The sequence below is a fragment of the Arachis ipaensis genome, chromosome B01, assembly GCF_000816755.2.
Source record: "Arachis ipaensis cultivar K30076 chromosome B01, Araip1.1, whole genome shotgun sequence".
Taxonomy (NCBI): Eukaryota; Viridiplantae; Streptophyta; class Magnoliopsida; order Fabales; family Fabaceae; genus Arachis; species Arachis ipaensis.
The window spans coordinates 126742011-126751159 of record NC_029785.2 but is presented as its reverse complement, the minus strand read 5'-3'; the positions used below and the strand labels follow the sequence as shown (position 1 = coordinate 126751159).

The 9149-nt window shown below is 34.2% G+C and overlaps 1 long non-coding RNA gene across 2 annotated transcripts; it reads left to right on the top strand.

The window, feature by feature from the left end:
• Positions 5283 to 8454, top strand: LOC107636371. Of its 2 annotated transcripts, none has more exons than XR_001619336.2 (4): positions 5283 to 5908; positions 5989 to 6092; positions 6180 to 6324; positions 8219 to 8454. It is a non-coding gene; the product is annotated as an uncharacterized LOC107636371 (long non-coding RNA). The 2 variants fall into 2 exon arrangements; XR_001619337.2 differs by having other exon boundaries at positions 8233 to 8283.

Below are 9149 nucleotides of genomic sequence, written 5' to 3'. Positions count from 1 at the left end.
CGGGAGGAGGGCGAGGAGGGGCTCAGGGGAGGAGGAGAGAGAAGGGTGGGGAGAGTGGCGAAGGATGTGGAAGAAGGAGAGGAGGGTGGCGGAGTGGGTGCGGTGGAGTTGGGTGGAGGAGAGGACGGAAAGCACCGTGGGGAGGGCGAAATTTTGGATTAAGGGTTTGAGCGCGGAGTGGGGTCAGGGTGGCTGGTGAGGATGGTGGTCACCGTTTTCAGCAACTGAGCTTCCGATGAGGCTGCGGCGGCTGCTGCGTCGTATTTTATACTAATAATATATTAAAATTATTTTATTTTCATGTTAAATTTTAATAAAAGATTAGCAGTAATATTCCAACTCAAATTTCAAATATTATTTAGTTGGACAACCTAGTATTCTAACAAATTTTAGTTGTCAAATTAATTTTTAACATTTTATTTTGTTATATATATTAATTTCAAATCAAATTTTGATAAAATGATAAATAAATCCATCTTTATTATTATTCTTATTTAATAAACACATAAAATTCTAAAATTTTAAAATTTATTTTTAGAGTAAAATTTTATATAGATCTTTGAGATTCAAATCATTACTCAGTGTGGTCTTTGAGATTTTAAATTTATCATTATAGTTTTTCATATATAACTCCGGACAATATAATAATCTTTGAGCAACTTTTTGATAATGTTTCAATAACTCCAGACACTACAATTGTCTTTGAGCATTTTTTGGATAAGGTGTTTGCTACGGTACGATGATAAATTCATACGTACCGATACATTTAAAATATGAAAAAATAATAACAAGCCACGTGGAATTTATTTTTCACATCAAAATTTAATTTTTATTTTTTTAAATATATATTATATCACCATTTTTATTAATACACCCATTTAATTAAATAAAAATAAAAAATATTTTTTATTTAATTTTATAAAAAGTCTTAAACATCCTTTTTTTATTTGATTAGACAAAAATATTCTTTTAAATTAACGAAATTTTAGAATTCAATTAATCCTAATTTTATAGTTTCAAATAATTTAAATAACAAAACAAAAACATATTAAAAAAATAAAAAATCAAAATTTCTTCATCTTCTCCAATTTCTTTAATCATTTGTGTTCCTTCTAAGCAAAACATATCAAAGAAACAATAAATCGATGGTTCTTTATCTTCTCCAATTACTTTGGCCCTCTAAAACAAAGTAGTAAAAATCTCAAATCAAAACCTTAGGTTCTTCGCTACGTTAATGTCTTTATTGACTTCAAGACCATGAAGTGAAAAGGTTGGACTACTTGAGAGTTAATAATTGAGATTGCATGCATTGTATCATCTTTAATTAATTCGTTCTGTTTCTATTATTTTCTATTTCCTTGTTATTTTTAATATAGTTATATATATAAACTTTATAGGAAAATAATTCAAATTTTGAATTTTAAATTTTTTCTTTTACAAAAGTTTACAAAATAATAATTCAATAAATAAGGCAGAAACCAAACAAGGATTTTATTAGATGTTGATATATATACTTTGAGAAACGGACAAATCGATTCTTAATTTTTTAGTCTGCACTTCTGTGGACATTTAAGTCTCTAAGGTTTTAAGAATACATTTAAGTTTTTTATTTTTTCAAAATTTGGACACATCGATCCCTAAGGCTAATTTGTTTTATTTTAAAAATTCTCCTACATGTATATTCATATCGACCAGGTCAGTACAACGAGAATTACGTTTAATTTTTCTATTAGATCTGACAGATCCAAGTGAACATAAGAGATCGATATATCCAAATTTAAAAAAAGTCAGTAACTTAAATATATTTTCAAATTTTAATATATTTAAATGTCCATATATCAAAATATCAAGGATCTATTTCTCCTTTTCTCTTATTCTTTTGATGGTCATCGTGTATGTCAAACCATGTCATGATTCCATTCCTAGAATCAACACGATCTAATAAAGGGAGAAAAATTATAAAGTAATAAAATAAAAAGTTAATCACTTGTAATTTTTATTATGTATGAGTTTTATTATTTTAATTTAAAGGTAACTAAATTTTTATTTTTTTACTTTAAAAAAGAGTGTGATTTATATATTATTATATAGAGATATTTCAATTTAGTTTAATTTTCGTGCATATATAGTAGTTTTCAATTACAACTGTGATATGTTCCCAAAATGTCAACATATAATGACTTTTGAATCCTTCACAAGACAATATTAAAGACTCACGACCGCGTCCATGTCTAACACAATATATATTTTTATTTTTAGTGTATACGCAACATATATTTGTAATAATGGATTTATAGTTGATGAACATGTTGATTGTATAATTTAGGATGCTATTGATTGTTAATTACAAACCTAAATATAATTCACGAGTCATGCATACTTTAATGGGCCGGGTAATATACTAATATATATACCCCAAGCAAGTATATATAGATATATAGTGGAGATGTAACTAACTATACATACATAATAAATCTGAATGTTTTGGTGGCCATTGATAACATGCCACTAATACATACCAACTATAGGGTATAGGGGGAGTCACATTCTTCAGCATATAGAATCATTGCCATTCTGAAAACTATAACAAATTCAAGAAATTCACACAAAGATCCCATTATACATATGGATACATCTATCAAGACTAAGATTAACTGCTCCGCTAGGAAAATAATAAAAAATCTAAATAATGTAAATAATGGATTTTAAATTTAGTCCAACATAAAAAAAAATAAGAAATTTTTTAAAAAAAATTCATCAACACACCCTCTTTTTCTTCAAATCGTCTGCTATCCCACTCTCATTAATTATCCCATTTCTTTGGTGTTAGAAGCTCTCTCATCGGTCATCATCGTTTATCTCTGTAGCCCTTTTTCCCATCATCGTCGTGGAATCGTCATCAAACAACTATTCATATAGTTATTAAAATAATCATCCGACTACCTAGTAAAATGATTATCCAACATTTGTTAATTGTATATACTTAAACTGAATCGAATAAAATAACCATCCAATTAAGAATTAAAATACCATCTGCATACCTAGTAAATTGAACATCCAGCACATTTGCGGAGTGAAAAGAGTCGACAGCGATGCATAGAGGCAGGGGAGGAGATCCGGCGACGGAGCAGCCACGCAACGACAACTTCGGTTAGACGAGGTTGCGAATCTGCTCCGTGGACTTCGAACCCAAACGCGCAGCGGTCAGAGATGGAAGAGGAGGAGGAGTCGAATCAGTGGGAAGAAGAGTGGCGTCGATGAGGTGCAGCACAACAACAACAACGGCGCATTGGGGAGGACAGATGACGAGGATAATGTGCGTCTCGAATAGCGCAACAGGAGGCAGCGACCTGCGGTGGGACCTACACGGTCGGCGACATGTGGGCAGCGGTAATAAGGACGCACGGGCCTGCTGCGGCCCCGTTGCTACGGTGCGTAAGCGAAACGCGGAGAGGCTAGGCGTTGTCGGCTGGGCGGTGTCGGATCGGACAGCACAGAAGTGCAGCGGCGCCGAGGTGACTCTACGGACCAGAGATCGCAAATGGAGAATGAGAGGTTAGCATAATATTAGGAGTAACTGTGCCAATTATAATTTGGTTTAATTACAAATTCTTATTTTTAAAATTTTAAAATTTAAAATTTAAAATAATTAATTAATAATCTGATTTATGATTTTAAAATTAATTTCTTTTTTTATTCCATTATTCATATTTTTATTATTCTTCTATACTTTTTCTGAGACTAAAAAGTAAGTCATGTATGTGAGGCTGCAAATAACATAGAAAATTATAAGAAAGAAGCTAACAAGGCATTACTTTTTGTTGCACGCAGTCAATGTAAAAGTTCATTTTCAGTTTCAAGAGTACTACTATAATTATTCCATCAGGACTTAGAAATAATAATCAACTAATTAATTTCGAGTGACGTTAGGATTTCAACTAAAATGCCGTACTAAGGGGGAAGCATCACTTGACTAGTGTATATATATATATATAGCTTAGTGGATGAACTTGAAAAAAAATAAAATAAAATAAAATCTGGTAGTACGAGAATTAAAATGATCAAAACAAGACAAAGTATTTTAAGAAATGTTTAGCAAGAGTACATAGATTGCGTAAATGGATTGTGTCACGAAATTAGCTAAAAGTTAAGGAACACTTTAATTTGTCGAGTCTATCTGAGTTGATACAAGAAATATACCTATGTGAGAAATGTTTTGTTTTTGTATACTGATGCGAACTGAAATACAAACACTTCAATCCATGTAGATTTTAAAGTTTATTATTAATGAGTTAATTTGTTCATTTTGAACGAAAAAAAGAGAACTATTATTTGAATGTTTTAAAAGTTTCTAGACAAAAGAGCACATAACATAGTGTAAAATTGAAGGGTGTAAATTAACTTAAAAAATATATTTATTTTATTCAAATATAATATTTAATCTTTTTATATTTTATAATATCAAATATTATTTATATATTATTAACAAATTGAATTTATATTTCAATGATACTAAATATTTGGGCGGATGTATATATATTATACGAATATTCATATTAAAAATTAAGAGTGTTAGTTGGACAGATAAAATTATCCTATCACTAAATTTGATGTTATTCTGTATGTAGGTTGAATTGCTAATCTATAGCGACTGAAATACAGCGAGTTGGATATCCACAGATGTAAATAGTGCTATCAGCTCCTTATCGATGCATTATTTTTTTTTTGTTGTAGGTGGTGAATGTATGTGTTTATTTTTAAGTGCTTTACTATTTACTTGAAATCATAAGCTTGGAGAATCTTTGAGATGGCTGGATTAATTTAATTTGCACATTGAAAAGTTAGCAGAGGATAGCATACGTTTCGATAATATTTTTTTTGACAATGTAAAGAGGTAGCATTCGTTCATGAATAGGACGCATGATATCTGAATAGGCCAAATTACATATAAACGGAAGTGTATCTTCTATCAGTCTTTATAATTGAAAAAAAAAATAACGAATATTTTATATACTTTAATTTTAAATATTTAGATTTCTAACCTTACTTTATAAATAAAAAAAAATTAATTTACTTAACTCCAATTTTTGTTAAATTAACATTTAAATGAAAATAATTTAAAAATTGTATTTAGAAGGTATTTTTGAGATAAATACTCTATATTTAATTTGGTTTTCAATTATTATTCTATTTTTATTTATTTTATAAAATTACATTATTATCCCTATTTTTATTTAAATTTCCTAATCTACCCCCACACCACCCCAAACCCTAACACTACACTCACCTCACCCCACTCACCCCCACTCACCGTCACAGACTAACGCGCACACACACGCTTTGGAAAAGAAAGAAAGAAAGGAAAGAAAGAAAGAAAAGAAGAAAGAGAGAGGGAAACGAGGAACCGAGAGGGAGGGGGCGCCGAGGATGAAGGAACGCTAGGAGAGGTGGAGCTCGCCGCCACCATCGCATCAGCGCCTCGCCGCCGTCATACTCGCAGGCATGGAAGAAGCCCTTCACTGCCGCTGCTGCTCGTGAAGCCGACGCCGTCGCGGGTTAGAACTGGGGCGAGAGAGAAGGTCGCGAAGGAGGAGAGAACCGCGCCGTCCAGTCGCCGTCTGTGAAGCCTGGGTCGCCGTCCACGCTCGCCGCCGCCGTTTGTCCTCCCCACTGCCAGACGCCGTCGCCGTTTGTGAAGAAGAGAGGGAGCTCACCTTGCCTTCAGGTCCGCCACCAGATCCGCCGTTGGAGTCCCGAACAGAGGACGAGAGAGAGAACCGTCGCGGAGCTGCCGTCGCCGCCGTGTTGCTGGCTCCGCCATCATTATGCTCGCGCTCTGCTGTGTCGCCGGAGCTCCACGCCGCCGTTGCTGCCGCTAAGAACCGCCACTGAAGTCCTTTTTCCCTGGGTAAGCCTTATCGTCTCTGAACCTTCGAAATCAGTTTTCCGTCATAGCCTATTAGAGTAACTGAGATGATGGTAATGTAGGGCCGAGTTGTGGTTCTTGCATGCTGAGTTCAGTACCCGTGCATGCGACATCAAGTTGCTGCGTCGTCAACGGAGTCGCCGCCGTTCCGTTTTTCCGGATACTCGTAGGTTCAGTAAGCCTTTCCCTGTTCCGATTTTTAGTCACTATTCTGTGATATATGTTTAAGGTCCTTGCAACGTTAATGTTTTAGGTTGAGTTCGGTTCTTACGTGCCGTGGTTAAAGTTGCTGTGTTTGCTGTGAAAGAGATTAGGGCTGAGGTCTAAGTTGTCGTTGATTTTGGGCTGAGCAAAAAGAGTTCAGTTGACACGTGTGGGTTATGGTTTTGCTTATCGAGGTAGGGGCTTTTTTTCAAAGAACTTAATTTCATGATTTGGAGATGTTATAAATGGATATTAATGTGATAAATGTACTTTTAGTGGTTGTATAAGCCTTATGTATTGCTGGGCTGTTTTGGGATGAACGTGTTTGTGGTTTGATTGGATTGTGGTTTGATTTGGTTATATAGTTGGTTGCTGAAATATTTTCTTACAATTTTGGAAAAGGAGTTTGGTTCATTGAAAATGGATTGAGTCTGGATTTGATTTCTTGAATTATGAAAAGGATATGAATTTTCGAAATTAGTCTGGTTTTAAACTGATTTGGTTTTGAACCTGTGGAAGGGGTTGTATAATGGTTTGGTTGGGACCCGAAATGGGTGGCAAAGTCCAAGTTTTAGGGGAGATACTGCCGAATTTTTATAAAAAATTTAGATTCTGTTTTAAAATGTGATTTAGAAAAGGATTGGGATTTGAGAGGTTCTACGAATTGGTTCTTAATTTATTAAGAAATTGGTGTTTCGAGTTTAAGCTGTTTAATAAAAATTTATGTTTCCCGATTGATTTAAATATGAAGGGGCCTATGTTTTGAAGTTTGATTAAAGAAGTACTTTTGGAAGAGTTTTAGTGGATTTTAAAAGAAGTTGAACTTTGATTAATTATGTTTGTTTTGCTTTTGAAGTATTCTTTAAATTTTGACTTAACAAGACTAAACAACTCCGAGCTTTGGAAAGGTTTCCGATTTACAAACGAAATGAAACTGGCTTTGAAGCATAAATAAGTTGGTTTTGAAAGTGGCTCGGAACTTTTGGCCTACATGCCTTGGTTTTGGTTTTAAGTCTCCATTTTAAATGATTTCAATTTGAGTAATTATGATTCTGAGGATTTCTAAAGAGTTTGAGAAGTGAGGCAGGTTATTCTTCCCTAAAGTCTTGTGTCTTCTCAAAGAAAGTTCCATTTTAAGGTGATGATTGAAATTCTCTTGGAAGTTTTGTAAAATGTTATATTAAGCGATTACGATTTGAAAAGGAATTGATTTTGAGGGAAGTTGAATTATGAGTTTGAAGAGATTTGAGAAATAAAAAGTGACTTATGGCTTGAATAATGATTGGTTTGATATGAATTGCTAATGAAATGCGGAAATGATGATGGATGAATGATTATGAATAAACATATGTGGCTTTCGCACGTTTATCTGAGATACGAGTTCCCTGGGTAAAGAACCGTGGTTTGCCACCACGTGTTCCAGGTTGGGTCTCGATACTCTGTTGACCCTACGTCGTAAGGGTGACCGGGCACGTATAAATTCCCGGGTATGGATAGCTCCCAGTGAGTGATTTGAATGATATATGAATGTAAAATCTATGTATAGACTTATGGGGATGCGCGACAGGGGACGGTCTAAGGACAATTCAGACTTGTCGGGTTGGTTGGATAACTGACAGATGAGCCTCATTAGCCATAGGACAGGCATGCATCATATGCATTTGTATGCTTTGTTTGGGTTTGCACTTGTTTGGGTTTGCCTAATTGCTAAACTGTTCTTAACTGCTACTTGAACTATTTGCTGTAATTGCTACCTACTTGTGCTTTCCTTGTCTGTCTTGCCTGTGTTTGTCCTGATGTGCTACATTTGAGAATGAACTTTGGTGCTGAATTAATGATTGTGTTGTTGATTGCGTGATTGGTTTCTGATTGAGATTTTCTATTAAGAAAGGAACGGTTTCGGATTTCTGAAAGATTAAACGTTGTTTCTTTGAAGAAGTTTTGAACGTTTACTTATTGGTTTTTAAAAGATTCATAAGGCAATGATAATCACTGAGCTTGAAAATAGTTTTCTTATTAAATATCTTCTTATGACAACTTTGAAACTCTGTGGTGAGACCGTGTGGTTAGGTTCTCACCCCTCTACAGCTTTACCTTTTCAGGAACCGGAAGAAGAAGCATTAAGAGGAGTTATACTGCGTTTGGTTTATATGTTGTTGAATTAATTAGATTATTCTCTTCCCTCGTCTTTGTTATTACAATTTTGTAAGAGGGATAGGAGTTGTATGTTTTATGTATATTATATTATATGATATTATGTAAGAAGTCTTGTATTTGAATCTATGTGTTTGTTTTTTTAAGATAAATTTTTATTTTCGGTTTTAAAAGTAATCAGCGATACGGTTTGTAATATTTCTTGCTATTAGAGTGGCGCAGCCGGAAGCGTGACTTTCTGGTAGTGAGAGTGTTACAGATAGCATACGTTTCAATAATATTTTTTTTTGACAATGTAAAGAGGTAGCATTCGTTCATGAATAGGGCGCATAATATCTGAATAGGCCAAATTACATATAAACGGAAGTGCATCTTCCATCCACACTGTATTTGAATTAGTAAGAGTCATTTGAGTCAATTCATAATTTTTGCAAAAGAATTTAAGATGAGTTAATTTGTCTAGATAGCAAGAGAATTTAGTATAGTAAAAGAGAAAGGGGTTAAAGATGAGATGAGAAAAGAAGCAAAGATATACAAAAATCATTGAATGAGGGAGCAACTTGGAGGGAGAGTATAACAGAGACACTCCAAGAAAACTAACTTGTTGCATAATTTCTACTCACTCAATTAACTAGGTTTAGTTGCTCTAATCTCTATATACAAAGAAGTGAAGTCGTAATTAACTCAGTAATTAGCTTGCTAAGTTTGGCAACTTGGCTGATCAGTAACATGCCCCCTCAAGCTAGAATGTCTTGGCATGTAAAAGTCAAGAATTCGAAGCTTGGAAGTGCACGAGCGAAAGGGAGCTGGAGCTAAGGGCTTGGTGAGGAAGTTAGCGACTTGTTCAGCCGACGAGACAGATAGC